We start from the raw sequence: 22,263 nt of genomic DNA on the forward strand, positions 1-22,263 counted from the left end.
TAATCTGATGGTCTTCCATATATGGAAAAGAGCAACAAGTAACATATTCCTCAATAAAAATACTTCTTGTAAGCCTGGACACAAGATGCAACAGAAAATACAGGATGAGCCCTTCATGAAGTGCTTCAAATTACAATTTCTCAGTCTTCACCTTGTTTTGTGGGGAGTTCCACTGAGCACAACAGGAATATTCTGGTGTGCTTTGTGCAAGGGTGTTTACAATGTTCAAGACTCAGTTGCTGACCCATTATTTTACTTGTGTTCAGAAATCATTCCAAAGCCAAACATGAGAGAGCAGTGCTTAATACACCAACACATAGTTTCAAAATGAACCAAATGCATAATCAATTTTAAGCAATGAAATTTTGCGCTTAACTGAATTTCAGAGGTCACTAAAGTTCAGCTGAAGCCCTTCAGCTGATCACCTAGATTTCTTATTGCCTCTCTAGTAGTCAGCGGCGACAGACAGGTAGCCTCAAAATCACTATCACGGAGCTCAAGAACTAAACATTTCTTACTGAAATAAGTATTTTCAGAATAAAAACAGAATCACGTATATTGTCGAGGATAGTACAAATAAGCAAAATAACACAGGAAGTCCATGCCTTTCTCTTCCAAATGTAACATTTTTTCATAAAGGGATATGTTTGCTTATATGTGAGAAAAGGGAATGGAAGTGGAGATCCCTGACAGTTCTACAGGTGGTACCCAACCCAGTGTACACAACAAAATGGGATCCAATGAGTCTTACCTCCTACAACGGATGTTCTCGAATCTCACATTCATTCCCCAGTCACAGGAGTCAAAATCATTATTAGTTTCTAAACAAAAAATTATTTAGTGCTTATGAGCGCATACAACATTTTTAAAGATGGTGCAAAGACTGCATATCACTATCTATTAAGTTCTTGCTTTAAAGAACTATTTCTTAAACTTTTCCATAATACTTCTTACTATGTAGATATACATCTTCTGTTCTGTCAATGTCAACAGAGCAGCACCTAACTTTCTCCAAAAGCAAGCCAACCACAAAAACTACACATATAATATTTAGAAGATGCAGTGTGTCAGTGATGCTTTATTTTATCTTAATTTATGAATAATTCCTGAAATTTGAGCAACTCGCTATAAGAAAAGGAACAACCTCTAACAACAGGAATTTCATCTACGCAAAATCTTTCTCGAGGGTCTCCGGAGAACAGGACAACCTAGCGCTTCATGAACAGACTCCAAACCACTGAAGCAAGCACAAGCTAGATGGGAAGAGTTAAATAAAGCTGCTAAAATTCAGCAGCATTGCAAGCTATTCCAGACTATGGTTACTATAACCTACACTGGGTGTCCTCTGCATAAGCACCAGTGTGACTTTGTGGACTGCTGAGACTCAGTCTGTTGCAACTGGCATAAGTTGCCACAGGCGAGTAATCACAAGAAACTGACCTTGGCAAAAGCACATTTTACACTTCACTGCTGTTCAACTGTGTTATACTAAAGAGAGAGCAAGTGAGCACAAGCTGAAGGGGGAGGGAGAGAGAACAAAGGGGGATAGACAGAAAGCATAAAAGTGATCGCAGCCATTTTCAGCTTCACCTGCGTTTAAGGTTTTAAGAGAAGTACATCACCTCCAGCGCACATCACAACTGACACATGGTTACGTCATTTTGAAACCAGTGTGGTCTGTGGTTGTTTTTTGTGGGGAGAAAGAAGGGAGATTAAGTACTAAATTAGGAGTTAATACCTCAAAAATATCTCCCAACGAGGGGCTGGAGGGAGGGGTGGGGGGAGGTATAGAAGACAATTACAACTTCACATTTACCCACCATCGGGTTACTGAATAAATGGGGATTTATAAATTGTTCGTTCCTCCTGCTTGGATACACCTCTGGAATCCACTGCAACAAATAAATACTAAATGTACTCCTTGAGGTGTGCGACAAGATAATTTAGCCCTTGTTTTTAAAGTTTTGGCTCAACCTTAACTTCACAGGCTCTCTCAACAGCACAACGGCAATTTGCAGGAAGCAGTGTGGTAGAATTCCCACTGCTGCACATATGAGTCTGTCCTTTCTCAACTGTCTTTGGTCTCCTTTGGTTTAGATGACTTCCCTCCTGACAAATTTTTTTCCTTAGTTTCTGCATTAGGGTTTTTTTTTGGTATTGATTACCATGCCTCCAGAGAAACAGGACCTGGCAGAGCAAGATGGCACAGGATCCCATCATTAGCACTAACCCACATCCTGCCCAGATTCCACAGCAAGTTTAACACAAGGATCTAACCTTGCGGGTATTCTGGGTTTCCAGGACATTCAGCAGTTGAAGCAAAACATGCACAAGCTTTGTACGAGTTCCAAAATACCCAATCACTCTCCACTTGGGAAGAGCACAAAGTACACAAGTCTAGACAAAATAAGACAACGTGTGTTTTGTATCTCAGTTTCCTTACCGCTCTTAGATCAGTGACCTAAGCATCTGAGCCCTCTCAAAAAATCCCTACTACATGCACTTTCTCTTCCAAATCCTGAAGGCTGCTTCTCTCCTGTGTAGACAGTTTCTCCATTCCTCATCTGGTTTCATAATAAACTCAAAAACCCTGCTACAAAAGCCAGCCTTTGTTCCTCTCAAACATCCAAACCTTTTAATCTCTGTCTTCACAGTCTCCATTCCTCTATTCCAACTCCTCTTCCTCTGTTTCAGTCCTCCAAATGTCATTACCACCAATAGGCTGAAGAAAAGTAGCTTTTTTGGACGCAGACATATTATTACCTCGAACCATTCCCATCTGACTGAGAGCCATCATGGTTTAATGACCTCCACTGTCACTGGCCAGGGAGACACAAGACTCAGCCCTGACGGCAGATGGCTGATACACACACACTGACGTTCAGCGATTCAACAATGATACCATCAGGCTTAGCCTATAAATTATAGAAACAGCAATTCTATGAAGCATAACTTAAAATTTCATGGGACTCAAGTATTTCCCAGTCTGAACTTCAGATCTGGGTCAAAAAGGTGTCAGCTGTCGCTCTCTGGAATTTTCATCATCTCACCAGATTGTAGCTCTCTTTCTCACAAATAAGTGATGTTTGGAAGGCCCACAAGCATGCTTCATGACAGCAAGGCAGGACTCTGTCACAGGGGGCTGGATGGGCCACCAAAACATTCACTCCTTCTGTGCAGTAAGAAACTCTTGTAGGGTTTAGGCAGAGAGTAAACTGATGTCTGTCGTATTTTGCTGACTGTGCACTTGGGCCCAAAATCTAATTATTAATTTTTTTATTGACTAAGTCCTATAATAATTAGTTATAGCAGAAGAAAAAAAAAGAAATTGGAAAGAGTGCACTAGTTCTGCAGTAATTAGTGTAGGCCTTCAGGTTTGGCTACGATATGGTCACCATTTCTCACAATGGAGCACAGCAAAAGAAAGAAAAGGACGACAAGAAAACAAGTACCTGAAAGGTACTCACGTCCTCGGGAAGAATGAATGTTTACTAGCCCAAAAGTAAGCATAGCTTTATATAACACAAGAGCACCCTCAGCTGAAAGCAAGAATTTGATATTTATTACTTCTTCAATGCATCTCAGGTTATTGAATTAGTCTCTCTCTTTGCAGCGCTCTGTCTCTCATACCGCACCATATTTGAAAAGTATGTTATCACTCAATGCTGAATGAGCCATTTGATTTTATAGTTCAGTGGCTAGGACCTCATTTTCAAGTCATTTCTTTCATTAGGCAGAATGGAAACATTAACTGGGTCTTACACATCCAGGCAAATAACTACCAACTCCGGGCACCTCACTTCTCTCCCTCTTCCTTCCTCAGGTCTTTCACCTGAGAGAATTCCTTGAAACCAATATATTTCCACAAAAAAAAATACCAGGGCTAATGAATCAAAAACCTTCCAGTATCTAAAAATTACTAGTAAGGTTTAGCTATAGCTACGTATATGGATATATATCTACACAGACACACACACATATATATATATAAATTGCTGTAAAACATGTATCAAAGATGATGATGATGTGGTATGGCTGAAATGTTAGTGGCATGAGATTAATTTCACCAAAGTATTCCTCTACTGGCAAAAGATTAGTTTGTTTGAATTACATTTACCTTTCTGTAACTGTTTCAGAAAGAAGTCACCTAGTTTAAACTCATCCAATACAACACAATGATATCGTTGAAGTCCAGAGAGTCAGGAGATTCTTCCTTTTCCTTCTAGTTGTGAATATTGAGTGCGATCTACAAGAAAAGGAAAGTGGGAGAAAAAAAAGTCTGTCAGGCAATCCTTCAGTGTTCTCTGTGGGTCAGCATTTTCAAAACCCTTACAGAACGCAGCACTGACTCCAGAAAAATCAATCAATCAATCCGTACTAGGTTTCCAGAAAGAATTCAAGGCAGATTTTGTTCTTCCCTAGGTATCTCAACACGTCGCACCAAGGATTCATTTTTCCATGTCAGATATTCTGTCTCTCTCTTCACTGTCTTAAACACAAAGATACTAAAGTGAAAGGCCGGTTGTTCTTCTGCTTCTTTAAAAAAAAAAACACAAACCCAACACTATAGTGTACAGTTTGCGTTTTCTGATATAAATTTAAAGTTAGCATCAGGGAATTTGTAATTTTTTGTTTAAACTTGTCTAACAGAAAGGTTACAGCTTCTGTGCTGTGAAGTGCTAATACACTTCACAAAACCAATAGCAACCCTTGAAACATAAGTAAAACCACAAAAACCATAAAATACCCTTTCTCCTTTTAGACACTTCAATTAATCAATTAGTGGATAAGGTACTCACCTTACTCAACAGCTTTGCTGAATAAATATGTTTTAGTCTAGAAACAGCAGCGAGAAGTTCAGCAAATTATTCTCTGCAGTGTTTGCTAACCCTGGGATTTCCACTTTCCCAGGGAACATCACCTTTTCTGGATTGCATGTTGAACACGTAATTTTGCAGATACTCATGCTGTATAACATCAGCTCAGTCCTTCTAGTTCTTTCAGTAATAGCAAGTAAATTCAGAAAAGCTTTGCCTCGGATTTCACAGGCATGTGTGTGCCTGCCTCTCAGTACCCAGGCCGCCGTGCCAATATGTAGGATTAAACTTTTTCCAAGGTTGAATAAGCCACCATCTGTCTATCTTGTGTGGCGCTGTGCGCCATCCGGGAGACTTGTCCCTTAGAGCATGTTTCTACCATATGTCACTCCTGAGTGATCAGTTATGCCAAGACATTTGGGAAAAAATGACTAAGTCGAGCTGGAAAACCCTTTCCGAATTCCAGAGGAGGTTTGCCAAGCCTGTATTTGCAAATAACTTCGCACCCACCGATTTTTTCATGTATTGTATGTAACGATAAATAACCTTTACCCAAACAGAAAAAAAACAATTATCTGGATGATGTACGTGCACACCATTGTCCAGAACTCACGTCCTTTTTTAATAAGCCAAGAGACTCAGGTATGGCACATCTTCAGGAAAAACATAAGGAACTTTTACAGAAGAATTGCAACTTTTACAATAAATAAGTGAAGAAGAAAGGAAATAAACAATACATTTCAAGAGAGACTCTACTTGGTATTTTAAAGCCACAACAAATTAACGACTTATTTCTAAGTACTCAACTAAAAATACCTACAGCAACTGAACGCAAGGCTTCTTCCTAATAATAATGGTATCTGAAGTGCTCACCTGCATGTAAAGCCATCGCCTAAACTAATTGTTAAACCGCTGATACATCATAGTTCATGCAATTAGAATTTGCCTAATAAAGAATATGACTCTATCCTATTTTAGATTTAAAGAACCGTTTTATGTTCCAATTCCTCAATTATTAAATTAAAACTCAAGCCAGCGTTGTTCTTATGGCCAGCTCAAGGCTGCTCATTTACATAACTGACTTTCAAGGGCACTTGGTTACACAGCAATTAGCACCAGCAAAGACTCTACCAGATCTGCTACTAAATGTTAAGGAAGACGTTCTTGAGAACAGTAAAAGAAGAGAGAAATCAGTAAGTCATGATTACAGCCTCCCAGAGTAAGTTAACATGGAAAGAAAATCTATTCCTAAGGGCAATAGCAGAAGCGTTAAAAATCAGAAGACAAATTAAAGGAATTCTTATTTAGTGAAAAAAGTGAGATGAAGAGCAGCACTCAGGTGCAAGAGAGAACGTTCACAGAAGTCTGAGGGTCCTTCGCCTGTGTTCTGCCTTCAGAGTTTGGACAATCATTGAAAAAAGGGGGAAGATGTGAAACAAGAATTAACTAGGACCTGTTGGGATTTGTAGAGCAAAGGGCAACAAAAAGCAGAAAAAGTTCATGTTAGATGAAGAAAAGAAGTACTGAAAAGAGATTATTATTAAAGGAAAATTAGATAAATTAGCACCTCAGAACGGACTAAATTATTTTTATTTTTTTAATGTATCTACTTTAAACGGTCTCCTTATGCACAGAGAGTGGAGCTTGCAAACATGAGGATATTTCCATCAGATGACAGGCGAGTAACAAGTTAATCTATGAAGTAATGAAACCCTCTTACTGCAGTGTGGACTTGTGAAATGAAAAGAAGAGAGGAAAATAAATGTAGAACAGCTATGCAAAATTAGACCTACATAACACACCCAACAATTTTCCAGCCAGTCTATTTTTTGAAAGGCTCAGCTCCTTCCTGGCCCGCTCTGACAGCCTGAGACATTCCCGCTACTCAGCCAAGAGCGACTGGAGATGCTGGTTCTACACCACCAACTCTCTGCTGACCCTTCTTATCCCAATGGGAAACCTTTAGACTAATGTGTGCCTGCTCTGACTGATGTTCCAATTGCTTCTTCCATCCATTTACAGGTCTGAATAATCTTCCTTTTAAGATGAAACATGATTTGGGTATATCACTGACTGACTCAAAGGACTGCAAATGGGGACAAGAGGAGGGGAGAGAAATTTATCGAAATTGCCAATTAAGAAATTTTCTTATTCTGGATGAGCATTTGCACTATGAAGCTGGTAAACAGCTTCCTCACATAAGCTTCCTCACGTAGTTTCCGCACTATCATCTCTCGCCAGAACCACAGCAGAAACAACAGTTTCTCCTACAACAGTCATCATGAAGATCCTCACGTATCTATAAGGAAAAACTACGAAGCAAAGAATATAAAAGGAGAAAACATTAGAACATGGAGAAATATGAAATTTTTTTCTTTCCCTTTATGTTCAGATGAGAAGGCTCATGATCTGCCACCTGTTTGTCCTACACTAATGTAGACATACAAGCAGGAATCCTATCAAAGTTTAAAGAAATTATGTTTTCTAGTTTGGTTTAATCACAGCGAGTCCCTTGGAAATGCTTGGCACTCACAGGCAGTGTTAATTTGTGTTCCACTTCAAACACGTACTAAGGCTCAACACTCGCTGTTGTTCTCACAAACTTTTTAGGGAACTCTCCTGTGCTCCTGGAATTCGTAAGCCTGGGATTCTAACAAACACATGCAAAACCATTCCTCTAGAAATAAATTCACTCTGTGGCACAACTAAATATTTCTGTTACATAAATGCAAAACTTAAATGAAACATCTGCTGATAAATATAAGACTAGGACACACAAAAGGCAGCAACAGTGAAATTCATTTCCAGAGGAAACCTCATTTCGAGGGGATGACTGCAGAGACAGTGTTTACAGACAACAAAGGCTCTCCGAGCACAAGGCCAAACTCAAAAGAGTTGTTGTGTTCTCTGAGCCACCCATCTGTGGGGTATTTCATATTTTCCCACATTCGTTCATCAAAGTTCATTCCCCAGCAGAGTCTCTGGACCCTAATTGGCAAAGAGTTTCTTTCACTGACCGAGACGTAGGGGAGAAAAATACAGGTTGGTGGGAAGCTATCAAATGTCACTAAAAACTGCAGAAGGAGAGGGTCCTGTAATAAAACCTCCATTCTGCAAGCGCTATATGGTACTACAACATAAAAAGAGTTCACTGCTCGTGATGTTAATGCAATATTAAAACAAAGTGCAGTCCCTGTTCTCATCAATAATCAGTATTCATAAACTAACTCAAAGAAAATCTCTACACGTGATGTAAAAGTAGCTTGGAGTTTATTGAGTTACCTTTGTTAGGGCTGCATAAAAAGGGACAGGGGAGGCGGGGGGGAGGGAAGGTTTGCTTTTTTCAAGCACAGAGATAAAGCAGTTTTCCTTACCTATCTTTCCTCTTCTTCATTTCCCCCCTCCTCCACATAAAACCCAAGAAAATCTGCCGTTGCTTTAGGTCAAAGGAAAAACAGGCCCAGCTGCCGTAAGCCAAACAACGTACAGGTTTGCTATCTCCCCTGCTGTTTTGGCTCGAGCTCTTCAGACTGGAAAATTCAGAAGCACGATCTCCCAAGCTCTATAAATGCCAGAACCATCTAAGAGGAAAATAGGACAAGGCCACCCCCAGGCAAGTTTGTACTAAAATCTGCTGTCTACAAGGCAAAAAAATACAGTAAACATCGCATAGGGACAGACTGCTCCTTGGAAAATATTCCACAAGAACAATATAGCTTCCAAAGAGGCTACGCTAAAGGGAATTCTGGAGGGGAAAAAAAAAAAAAAAGCAATGTTTTAAGATCCTTATGAGGAGTTAGCAAGCTAATGGCACACTCAACGACAAATTGTGTGACAGGCAATATGTTTTTGACATTAATCCAAAGAAGAAATGTAAAAGCGACATTGAATGTTCTCTACAAAGCAGTAACAAATTCAGTATCCTAGAATAGTTCTGCAGTTCACTAAGCAAATTTCGCTTTTGTCTTGACAACTGATTTCACGGAATAAAACAAGTAATAATAAGCAATTAAACCATCAATATCATCATCTTGTCTTTTCAGGAAAGACAATTTAAGTTAAATTTTTGCAATCCTTGAGAGATGAACTTTGCAACTGATTACTGTATGTTTTAACATGCTCTATACTGACTCAACCTGGAAAAACAAGCCAAAAACAGAAGTTGAAACATCCTTTTTCCTGTGTAGCTCCAATTTGCAGTAGCAAGAAGCTAAACAACATGCTCTCCACCAGATGGCTGAAATAAAAAGAACACTCCTTCTGATTAATTAGGAAACAAATGAATCTGCTGTTAGCACAACAAGTTACCATCAGGAAACCTGGGCTCCCATCAAACTTTGGTACTTGTGCTTTCTCTGCAACTGCGTTCAGGACCATCTCGAGATTTGTCTCTCATTTCAGAAACAGAACATCGCACACAAGTACCACACCAGATACTGCGTAACTGGTAATTTCACAGACAAATAATGCTGCCAGAGAGAGAGACATTTCCTAAAAGAGGGAGGATAGAAATGAAGGTCTTCTGGTGCTGGGAGGAATCACCCCAGGCAGCGTCACTAGGTAAAATAACACATCCCTTTGTCAGGGTTCGGCAAGCAATGCAGGCTCATGCATGCACACTCGAGCTCTCCAGCTGGTCCGGGAAACGGAAATCCCCAGACAAGATACAGCACAAGGAGCAAGGATGTGACAGCCTGGGACACAGAGGCCAGCCCATGGTTCCCCGATAAGGCTGCCAAGGATGACTGCTAACATCTCGAGTGAAGGTTCAGAATATAGTGCAGGCACTGGGGATGGAGGGGGGAAAGGCATAGAACACATAGAACATGGACAAAACACAGACAAGTGCATGCACCTAGAACGTGAATATAACATACAATGCTACTGAGGTGAGAGACCTCGGGAACAAGGGAACTGAGCTCACCCAACCCGGGGAGGTGTGAGGAGTTGCAGTTAAAAGCTTTCCATGCTGTCATTTATTCCTCTGCTTTCAATGGAAGGCCTGCTGTTACAGCAACATACAGCGTGAGCCCCAAAACCAGGAAAGGCATATCCAAGAAAACCATGCCCTGCTGCTAAGATGAGGATACTGAGGCAGAGAGCTCCTAGCTTGCTTTGCACAAACAACTGCTTTTTTGCACCAAACCTGGAACCCGCTATTTCAGTAACAGCGATTAAAGAAGAACCGCTTCAGAAGCAGCTGGCAATGCACTGGGAAGGAACCTGCCATGGTTGAGGGCTAAAGCACAATTTCTCCTTAATGACAACACACATGCCTAAAGAGGCACGATGCCTTAGGGAGAATCCAGGGCTGCCAACAAACCCACACCACTATAACTTAAGAGTATTCCTCCTACGTGTGCAACTTAAGTTCTCAAACATGCAGAGACATTCTCTAGGGACAAAGGGAAAGACGGAGACATTTACTAGAAACTGAATCCAAGACTGCTTTTTAAAATCCGACTAAAGGTACTACAACCTCTTAAGTAACTGACGAAGCTGGGAGACTAAATAAAAAAAACAAAACAAAAAGGCTTCCTCGCACATTAAAAAAGGATTCCAATAAGTTTATACATACAGGAATTTAGCCACTTAATTCAGCTAAATGAGTTTATCTCACATGGCCTTGCAGGCTTCTGATTGTTATCTACTGCAGAAAATACAAGGCTACACAAAAGTGAAAAAACCCATAGAAAACACTAATGTTTCAAAATGCACCTATCCATTACATCATACATACCATCACATGGAAAAAAAGATTTTTTAGATTTTTTTTTTTTAAACATGTAGCATCAGAAAATGGGCCTATGTAAACTTTCAGCAAACACAATATCCTTCGCCACGGTGTTTTAAGAAGACCCACCTCTCCTGTTTGCTTCTACTCTTACTTTACTTGATACCTCCTAGGATTCACATCGGGAGAGACAGCAAACAACTGAACCTATGCACCCTCTCCCCATCACTTGCAATGTTGCAGACCTCAAGAATATCCTCCAATGTCTCTTCTTTCCAGGATAAAGAGTCCTGATTTTCTTTGCACATAAGCCCTTCCACATCTCTTATGACTGCTGCTTTCTCCGAATTTTTCCCATCCTGTTGTATTGTTTCTGAGCTGAAAGGACCTGAACTGCACATGCTATACAAGATGCTAGTGAGGTGTGAGCTTACTGGCAACAAGTATGTCATCTGTTTAATTCTCTATTCCTTTATCAATATTCCCTAGCATTTGATTTGCTTATCTGATCAATGTAGAGTAGTGAGCTCCCGTTTTACATTGCTGCTTATCATAACATGGTAACTGACTCATTCATGGTAACCGACAGCTCAAAGCTCAACTTTTTTTTAGTGGAATCACAGTTATTTTTCCCCATGTACCTCACTTTCCATTTATCTGTACTGAATTTTACCTGCCCTTTTACTACTCAGTCACACAGCCGTGTTAGGCACTTTTCTCATTCTTCATGGTTCACTTCAACCTTACTACCAAGAACAAGTTAGTATCATCAGCAAACTTTCTCACCTCATCGACGAGCCCCTTCTCCAGTGTGTTTTTTGTGTGTTGACTACACCAACCAGTCCAACTACACTGGAGATTGCCAAAAGGGACCACTTATTCCTACCTTATTCTTCCCATCTTTTACCCACATATTAGTCCATGATGTGACCCTGCTTCTTCGTGCACAGCTGCTCAGCTTCCTCCTGGCAAAAGAACATTGTCCAAGACCTCTGAATGCCACCCAAACCTCTTTTATTCATTTGCACATTCACCCCCCCAAAGGGCTTCAGTAAATTTGAAAGTTTCTTCAAAAAAGGACAGTTGACTCTTCCCGCAGAGTTTGTATCCATTCATGTAAGTAATACATTTGTAAATATTACATTATGAGGTAGATATTATCCTTGCAATAGATGAATTCTGCATCTTTGCAGACAAGATGTTAGAGAACAAAGGAATGTAATTTTCTGCCTTTCTTAAAAAAAAAAAAAAAAAAAAAAAAAAAAAAAAGACCCATGAACATTTGCTTATTTTGAAGCCAAACAGCCAGAGAACTGAAGGTACCACCAACCTCTCCCTTTATATATGGCTCCACACATGACTAAGAAGTGGCACAGACACAATAACAATTTCTACTCTTGTAACTCTTTAGTGAAGACAAGACTTTACTCATTTTTCTAACCATTTTTAATCTGACGAACAAAAAGTAAACAAATGTTTTAAAAAATTAAAATATTTTCCTGCTGTTTGCCAGATGTGTGGGACTGCCAGCAACTACATAGCACCAGAAAAATTTCTGAGTCAGCAAGTTACAGTTTCTCCCAAGTTTTCTCCTTGATCTTAGGCAAATTTCTACTACTCTTTACCAGATTAATAGACTCATTTCGATCCCCTATTGGCTCATTTTTCCTGATCATTAAGTTAATGGCGCAGGGAATTGTGTCCTTCCAGCCTCCCATCCTAGCTGTTTCCTGCTAGCACACCACGGAGGGCACGGGTACACCCACCTGAATTCTGAAGAGATCTGACAATGATTTGTAGGAGTTTGAGATGGGAAACTTGATTCCACTTACTCCCATGTGTTCCTGCATTAACAGTAGCCACAGCTCAACCCTTACATTTATGCCTGAAACGTGCAATGACTCTTCTCATAAAAGTTCTCTCCTAACATTTATTCTAGCAGTATCTGTAACTCCCTCAGCTTCTTTGATACCATCACTTCCAGACTCTTTGTGTCTGGCTCATTCGTGTGAACGGTGGCCAGAAGCTCTGAAGAGCGCAGGACAAAAGATGAGTACCGGCACCCTCAATTTACATTACATCTCCCACCAAATAACTAGTTTATCAACAAGCTAAAAAGACCGAGAAAGCAACACAAAGAAAAATTTCAACAAAGTTTGGCTTCATCATTAAAATCTCTCTTCATTCAAGCTTTCTTGTTGGTTTCATTATACGGAGAGGCAGAGAGCTCTGTAAACAGATTTGCTTAGTTTCCATGTCTGATGCCAAATTTCCATCCTGCGGAACCAATTTTAAATAGAAAAAAGTGTCTCTTCCCATCCTCTGTTCCTCTGTGTCATTAAGGATACAGAGTAAAAACTGAATGGAAATGAACTAATGACAGTGGTGTTCAAATCCCAATTTTAACTTTTTTTTTTTAATTGCCAAAAAAAAAAAATCCAGATCACTTTGATCCACAACTCCTCCTTTCTTGCAGCTACAGAAAGTTTTTCGACCGCAGGCTGCCAACAATGACCTTGTTATAAACTGGAGTTCACCGTTATTTTTATGGAACCTTGTCTTAGTAACTTTTAGTTCAAGCAGTTCTCATGAAAATATTTCCAAACCACCAACTTGGCTAAATATTTCCAGTAAAGCAAAATAATCCTCAGTTCCTAAATACAACTCTACTTCTTTTTTTAACTTCACTCTATCCTTCAGAAACCTATTACAGCCTTAAAAATGGGAGAAAGGAGACAAGAAAAAAATATATTTGAGAACTTCAAGCAGCCTATAGTACCTCCAGGTTACAGCAGATGCAGAAATGGAAATGCAGATGAGATATGGGAAATCTCCCACATACACACAAGTATTAATAGCAATGGCAAATAAAACCAAAACATTGTAATTTGAAATAGAGTAGTAATTGCCTAGCAGAAGGCTCTCAAATAGATCCAGCCATTGTTAGCCCACGCTTACAGCCAGAGTTTCCACGCTAACAAAAAGGACCCTAGAAATGGGAAAGAAAATCTGACGGACTTAGTATTATCATTTTGTTTAGCTTTTTCAGAGAGGAAGCGCAAAGAAATCATTTATTATAACCCTTTTCGTATCTGTCAGATGTTGCATGTTTTATGTAACTATCACACATTTGGTAAACTCTTCCTACCTACCCATATGCTAGGGAAAAAGCTCAAACTGTGGAAGAGAAACCTTCCTCCACAAAGTAGATTTCCTCTTTGAGAGGAACTGTGAGTTGCACCTAGGGCTCCAAGATCTCCGCTCTCTCCTCTCATCACTAGGACTGATACTTTCCCATACCCCAGAACTCACACATCTCCCTCCCTGGGGAGCAGAGCTATCCGTCCTGTGCTTTACACACACCAGAAGAGCAGTTGCACTGGATCATTTTGCACACCGGACCACAGCACAGATGCCGTACGACCGAAGCAGCCCTCACCCACGCACCCAACATGACTTTTTCAGAACGCAAGTGCCAGATGTGTTTGCAGGACTAGCCGGTATAGTACAGAGTCACAGAATTGTAGGGGTTGGAAGGGTCCTTTGGAGATCACCTAGTCCAACCCCCCTGCCAATTACCATCACTAGTGATCGGGTCTATTACCTGAAGCAGAATAAAAGGACGCCCACACCCAGGACCCCCCCACCAACTCAGGGGCAGTCAGCTGGGCATCAGAGCTGCTCCCAATGGCCAGCCCACACAGGACACGCTGTTCTGCTTGTGAAAACTCTTCATCTTTCACTGCAAGCAGATGAAGCCCCCACCTCTGATCTTGAATCCAAACCTCATTCATCATACGTAAGAAACCAAAATACGCAAGCTCCATAGGTAGCCCTGAAACTGGTGTTTTCCAGCTTTTTAGTGCAGTACATTGGGAAAATGGCAGCAGCTGTGACGAGTGGGAGCTGCCACCATAACACCCCAGCAGAGGAATGACAGGAGTGTATGGAGAGCACGTAGGAAGCTATGGAGAAACAGAAGAGGGCATGCGACAAAGCGCTAAAAAAGAAACCGTCCTCAAACAATGGGGCTAAAAAAGAAATGGCGGTGAGGAAGCACATGCTGAGAAGAGTTCAGGAAGAGTCCAGGCATAGAAGAATGCAAGAAGCTGTTCCAGGCAAGCAAAAAGGACCTTCCTCCTTGGCTCACCATTAAGACAAATTGACTGAGGATTTTAGAAACACATTTACAGAGCAAATTGCTAGTGCATTTCATGCACCAGAGGTTTCACCTGCGATGTATCTACACAATTTAAAAAAAATGTTTTCAAATAGAATCATTTACTAGTTAAATACTTCACATAAATGTCATAAACTGTTACATTTCTTTGCAAATAGGAGCCACAAGCAATTCTCACAACACACCCTCACCATCAGACCTCACACTCTTCAGCAGGTTCAACTGTGAACTACCATTTCCTTTCAATATCATGAGTTGGGGCATCCTGGTAGAGCCTGTGTGGGACTCGCAAACTGCAGACGGACCAATTACTTTATCTCCGAGGACTGACAAGTCTACATTTGTTGCTGACTTTATTTGAAAAGCTACTTCACTAGCCTTTGCAGCCCCACAAGTTGCAGAAAAAAAATTCTGTAAAACAAATACATACGCACACTTTAAAACCAAGATACACTTGAGTTAACAAGAACTCAGAGAGTCTGTGATTACAGCAACCACGGCAGGGTTTCTGAAAGGGAAGATCAAGAGTCACTGTTCTGAAAGGAAAAGTGAGTTGTCAAGTGACTGACGGAGGTTGGAACAGGATGTTTCAGTGTATCTATAGAACACAGTGCTAAACCCATCCATGAAATAAGAGAAGAAAAGGGATTTAAGGGATTAAAAAATATGGCACTTGTTGTTTCTTAATCTAGAAGATGAATCCTACAGGGAAGTATGATAGAAAAAGGGTGGGACAGACAGATGGACAAGAGTAGGCTGCGTTAGAGACCTGCAAGATACAAGTAACTTGTCCTGGCTGAACAGGTTCCAACCAAAGTTTCACCAATGCCCTACTCAGGCACCGCAAAGCAAATGGAGAGCAAATCCTCATACCATCCTCTACTGGCCCACCTGAACACCACTGCAGCACTAAATCTGAACATGACAGGCAAAAGAAATCTTCAATGAACAAAGCAGGGGGCTCCCTTCCAACCTAGGCAATTCTATGATTCTACGATTTGTTTGTCAGGTAAGAGGGACTGTAACTGCCTGTTTCCGGGAAGCCCTGCCTGTTACTTCCAACAAGGTGCCATAGCACCGGATATTAATTTCTAGAAACCAAAGGAGGCAAAGATTTATCTTATTATTTTTTTTGCAGTGCCAACTGATGCCATACTAGGTGAGAAGCATGAGTTTTATTAAAATAATGTAAATTTCTGTAGCAAACTGTTTCGAACAACTGAAAAATGCCTCCAGAAGTGCAGTTTGGTTTATAATCCTGAAAATCATGGAAGTCAATAGCCGCTTCTGGACAGTATGTTAAAGACACCGAAGTTTTGCGACTCCTTTTTTGACCTAGTGTGCATTCTGTTTGTATGCCATTGGTGGAAATGCTTGGGATTGCAGAAAATACTCCCGCTTTGCAAAAAGACCAATATACTGGACAGATTATGTAAAATTCGCAACCTTCCTAAGTTGATCAAGTATACTATGTATATTACGCTCACCTAGAATAGCGATAAAGCAACAAGTAACTCTCCAGTGTTGTCTTATGATTGAAACAGGCACAGAAAATAAAGGTATCTACTCACCACTAATTTTCAAACACACAATTATTTTGTTCTTGTTAAAGTAAGCATGAACAATTAAGGTATCCTGACTCAGACATACACAGAATCTGTTCTCCATCCAGTTTCATGATCCCGTTCCCAATTTAGGTTTTAAGTTAGCCAATAATGACACAGCCTGAATTTTTTTAAAAAGTCCTACACGATTTCAGAAACAACTGTTGTCAACCCTACAGACTGAGCACAGCCCTAGTGGGGATTACACAAAGAAATTAAAAATCTCAAGCAAGTATTTTTAAGAAAATTGTGGAAAATACATACATACTTGTCAAACTGTCTGCAATAACCCTGGATTTTTCCCACGTGCGCCTGTTGCAAATTTTTAGCACAACTGTATCTCACTACACCAAAAAATACTCCCATTACACTGTATTACACTTGATATGATATATTAATTATTCATTTGATACCCATACACTACATATATTCTGCATACTACATTACATATATTCTACATTTCCTGCTACTCTGCTCCCAAAGACCTTTTACAATAAGGCAGTCACACCGCCACCACCTCATGACTTGTACATTTTATTAATCTGCAGTGAAATCAGCTGAATGCAAATGCAGTCATTTTAACCGTCCACATTTCTACAATTTTGACAGTATGAATCCTAATTTGACTTCACGAATCCCTTTAAAACATTAAAAGTATATTCATGCTTCCCTAAAACCTATGTGCCAAATTATAGTTTTGGTCCTGCCAATCAATATATATGGTAAGGCCAAACATTCTACATGTAGAATGTAACATGCGACTTAGTGGAGACTGTGTGATGTGTCACACGTTGCTACTTCCACTCTTCAAGGAAAAAAAAGAATATGTGTTTACAGCTGAGTCCAGAGCTAGCCCCTTCTTTGAGATAAAGAAGAAAAAATACACCGTCTACTAAAAAGGTAAAGCAAAAGAAATTCATCACCTATGTGCCTAATCCTCCCATTTGTAGCTGCACTGAGGCAGCTTCACGTGCACAGAGCACAGCATGATATAACATCTTAGTCAACCATGTCACAAAACTACACCACTTTTGTAAATTCTGCAGCTTATGCAACCTCCCAAATCTGCTGCATAATACTTACTCATCCAGCTAGAGAAAACATAAATAATCTAAAGAACCAATAATATACATGATTTACACAATACGTCCTGCAAAATAAGGCTGTGGAACCAGTCTAATGAATTAAAGCAGCACTAAAACTGCAAGAGGTCTGAGTCCTCAGTTGGATGACCAGGGCACTTTGCATCGCATGCGCTGACGGATAGGATCCCTCCTCTGAGGCAATGACGGAGCATCTGCAGAAGTGGAAGTGGTATCTGTTTGACTTGTTAGGACTCAAACTAGTTAGTGTCACATGATTTATACTGTTTTCAAGTATTGGCCTACATTTATGACTTGTTTGATGGCATTAGAAGACCTCTCAGCAGACCCTATTCACAGGAAAAAAACCTACTGCCTATTGCCACGGACTGCCTGGAGAAAGGGAACTCCATTTGGCTGAGAGACAGTGAGTCAACCAGCACAACAGAGTCACCTGCAACAATGAGGGTGTGACAACCACTATGAATACAGTGAAGCAAAAACTGGGAGAAGAAAAAAAAAAAATAGCATGTGGAGTATCTTCTCTTAAGTGGCTTCACCTTGAAGAGCGTCACCATAAAGAGCTTCATCTGTGAAACCACCTAGACATGGAAGGGAGAAGTCATTCACTGGTAACGGCATCTGAATTTTTCAGCATCTTATGAAAAACTAAACCATCAATCTTAAAATGCTACCAACTTCTAGAAGATCACAAGTTCATCTGAATCGTTTTAACCCACTAGTAACACTTTAAAGCTATTTTCTCTTGTCACAGCATTTTCATGTTTGCCTTTTTTGATGTTCATTTAACAACTTGCATTTTTTTGATGTTCATTTAAACAAACAGGTCTAGACAGCTACTTTCTCTTTTCCTGTCACCAGGCTTCTGGTAAGAAGGGTAAAATCATTACAATAAAACAGGAAAACATTTTAAAACATAAATTACTAAACAGATTTCAGCAGCTTCAGTATATGGAACTACTTGCAATTTAGTCAGCTCCATGCAGAAGTTAGGACTGATCATGATACCTTAACTTTTCTGGTACCAGCAAAATTCCCAGTGACGAAAACAATGGAGAGCCAAGTGAGGGAGAAGGGGCGAGAACAGAAGAAACACGTGAAAATCCCAAGGAAAAAGGAAGATAGCAGATTCAAGAAGCTTTGGAAACTGCCAAGGCAGGAAGTGAACTGAAAATGTATTTTACAAAAACATCTACTATTTTCCCAGACAGTTAAACATTTTTGTTAATGGCTAACACTTCCTTATTTAATTTCTGTATGCAAACATTAAAAGAAGGAAATGGGGGGAAAAAACAGCAAGTGGCATATGCAAAAATTGCCCACTCCTTTCTGTCCATCTTTTTCATCTCCAGTTTGTTTTGGAGCATCTACAGCATTAACACAGAGAGAAGGCTGTAACTAGAAGCTGAAATATGACAGAATACAGACACTTGCCTTGCATGCACACTGTCACTCTGAATTAGGCCCGAGTTGACAAGCTAAAGACCTGGCTTGCAGTCTCATCATTCAATCATCCATCCAATCTCATCAATTGAGCAAGACAGTAACACATGTCCCCTCCAGCTTAAATGACAGCAAAACTGTGGGTTGTGATCACAGGTCATCTTCAGAGGACACTTTTCATTAAGGATGGCTTTGTTCCGAATCAATTGTTTATTGAGAATTACTCTAATACGATACTTCTCTCTGCTCCTTTTAACTCTTGCATTTAACACCGTTTAGAAGAACATATCAAAATGATAATTTTATAATTTCTTAGGAATAAGCAAACAATAAATGACACTGGGCAGAACGCAAAATTAGCCATTTACAGTCCAAAAAGTTTGGCAAAATAAGGTCATCTAGATGAACTTCCACAACTGAATCTTTAGCTAGTGCTAATCTATGGTGCCTTATTTACAGTCTAAACTATTTCAACAATGTAGAAGCTGTCTCAAATTACCCTGGACATAAAAATTTGAAAAATAAACCAAAACACAACTGAGAATGTAAGTACCCTTAAAAAACAGTGTCTCATTTACACACAATATCTAATGTTTTTGTAACATGTAAAATGCATCCTTTGTTCTAAATTTGCCAAATCAGGATTTTGTTCTTTAATTGCCCTTGTCTCAAAAAAGACTGAGCAGTAGTTGTCCTCGCTTTTTATGGAACTTCAGGTGCAGTCCTGGACAAGTCAGTCAAAGTGCCACCTCAAAGGCTGCTGATGGAGCCAATGGAAAAATAACAGGAAAAAAAGTTACATTTCTGTAGAAAGGGCAAAAATAAAGTGAGACTCACTACTTCAGTGAGAGGATAGGCTCATCTGGAGCTCATCTGCCAGTTTTTAAACACCAAGAATTCCTTTATAAAAAAGGCTTGAATCCAACAGACACCACAGCAGCATCTCTGGGAAAAGACAGACAGGACAGATTCTCCGCTGGTTAGAGAAACATAATCAAATCTCTATTACCATAATTTGTTTTGTGATAGTTTACATCAGCTGAGGATCTGCCTTAAGGACAACTGGAAATTTGTCTGGTCTCTCACATTGCTAGATATGATGCACACGCTTCACAATTCTACCAAGCTTAAACAAAATTCTAACCACCCGGCACAAACATTTCATCACAACTTTATTTTTCTTTATTGCACCCTCACCACCTTCCCAAGCATATCAATCTCAAACATTTGATAACAGCTACAGAGAATATGGGAATAGAGTTCTGTGACAGCATATAAACTCTACCAAAAATATATTTTATTATCAGAAAACATATTTTAAAATTTGCACTTTGTGAACTGTTAAACATACCGTTTTTCCATCACTCTGACAGGAATGTTTTTATCCAAGGCAAAAGTAAGAAACAGCTTTTACATGAAGATATACACTGTTTTCCAAATAACTGCACTCTCAATAAGATGCCTAAGATATTTTATTTTAACCAGATTGTTAACCAGATTGATGTTATAAATGATCACACACTGACCAGAAACTGAAATACCTGAACTATGCTTCAGACTGATCCGCCCCACTCTATCTGTCCCCTCTGGTAGCTCTCCTATCCACCCTGGATGAGTCCTTTACAGCTGACCTTTTTGTTTCAATTTCAAGGAATTTTCAGCAAAATACTTTTGTTGTTCCAGAACCTGAGTGATGGGAGATGTAACATACAGGTAATTATTTACATTCTCTAGGTCTATATCAAGTATAATTATGATCAGCTTGTGCAAAAAGATCACTTCAGCGTGGCAAATGTTTCAAAAGCACTCAGTCCAGGGTAAGTCCTTAAATCAAAAAACACACTAAGAATTATTTTCAATAATAAAATTTAGGAGCCAAGGATCAGTTTAAAGCTCAACTTCATTTTTATTAAAAAGTTTGGTTTTTTAAAGCAGAGTAATAAAACGAATATCAGTATTTGTTTTCTTTCATACATTATGATTACTTTTAAGACAAAAATTAAGTTACTGAACTACAAAATATAAAGTATTTCTGTTTTCAAATGAAGTATTTAGCATCATCTTAACTCTGGAAATATTTCTTAACCATTGCAGACTCATGATCTCATTTTCACTAAATCATGTATTTTAACTTAGAAAACACACTGAATAGTTATGGTAAGTCAAAAAATGCAAAGAGGAAGCCATGTGTGTCAATATTGGAGACTGTATTCGATAATGAAAGTGCTGCTATTTTAAAGATGAGGAGCCGCAAGTGAGAATGGATGAATTTGAGAAACCATAGCATAGTAAAGTAACCTGTGAATTTCAAGAGAAACTAACTTAAAAATTAAAACCACCAGCTATTTAATAATTGGTGTGGCTAATATCTTAAGGAGAAATACTAGTAGGGCTGCTACTGGATTATTCAAAAAATTAAGAACAAAAAAAGAGGCTAAATATGTGCATAGCACAAAGCAAGTACTTTGGGATACACAGAACAGACTCAGTCAATCATATTTATTTTTCTTCAAACTCTAACTCATACTATATCCTCAAAGTTACCTTTTTATTTAATCTTTGGAAAAATACACTTTCTATCCTTCACACAGATGACAAATTATTTTCATTACAGTTCTCAAGTGGAGGAGAAGGAGTACTAAAACTTACCTTGATAGAGTAAAAAATAACCAGCTATCAAAAAAGATAACTCCTAAACCAAAATTTAAAGAAGAACCTGGACAATTAATTCAGGTGTCCAAGAAAAATGAGCAATCAGAGAAATACTACCTTTGGTGTACTCTTTATGACAACAAACTCCATGAAAGCCCTGAGGAATGGTAGATACTCTATAATTTCTTTCCAGCCACTTCTTGATATTTAACTTCAAATGTGATTGACAGGCTTCCACCTTCAGAGCTGCATTGCCACTGTAAAGGCTGCGGACCCAACCAGGGCACCAGAAAGGGCTGCTATTTCGTACAGTCAATACAACCACCACATCACTACACTGGTATAGAAGTCCTCACACTGGTGGTTCTTGTGGTGTAATTCTTTACGTATGTAGCAAAAGATCTGCTGAAAATCTGCTGAAAAGAATCCTACCCGGAACAGCTTCAGTCAAACGTGAAACATGGTCTTCCCATATAATGAAGCAAATCCAAAAGTCAGAAGGCAGACAATGTATGTCAGTAGGAAGGGCTTCGGTACGACCTCCCCACCAGTGAGGATCCCGCAGTGATTAACTGCAGGATATTAGTACAGTATGTCTTATGAAGAAAAAACAAAACGGAAAAAAAAACAAAAAGAAACCTTGCAACTCAGTTTTTGTATCCTCCTAAGATTTTAACAGTTCTTAAGTAACTAGCTAGAGAAAAAGTAAACTTGAACCTACTCAGCGCAC

General features: G+C 39.4%; 1 protein-coding gene across 4 annotated transcripts in view; it reads right to left on the bottom strand.

Moving 5' to 3' along the window:
- The window catches only part of LDLRAD4 (low density lipoprotein receptor class A domain containing 4), a 287,484-nt gene that overhangs the window by 240,782 nt on the left and 24,439 nt on the right, over window positions 1–22,263 (bottom strand). For all 4 annotated transcript variants that reach the window (XM_074576574.1, XM_074576576.1, XM_074576573.1 and 1 more), the window contains one exon: window positions 4,118–4,246. The gene's annotated coding sequence lies outside the window, so the exon portion shown is untranslated. The remainder of the gene's footprint in view (window positions 1–4,117; window positions 4,247–22,263) is intronic.

The sequence above is a fragment of the Larus michahellis genome, chromosome 2 (assembly GCF_964199755.1).
Source record: "Larus michahellis chromosome 2, bLarMic1.1, whole genome shotgun sequence".
Lineage (NCBI taxonomy): Eukaryota > Metazoa > Chordata > Aves > Charadriiformes > Laridae > Larus > Larus michahellis.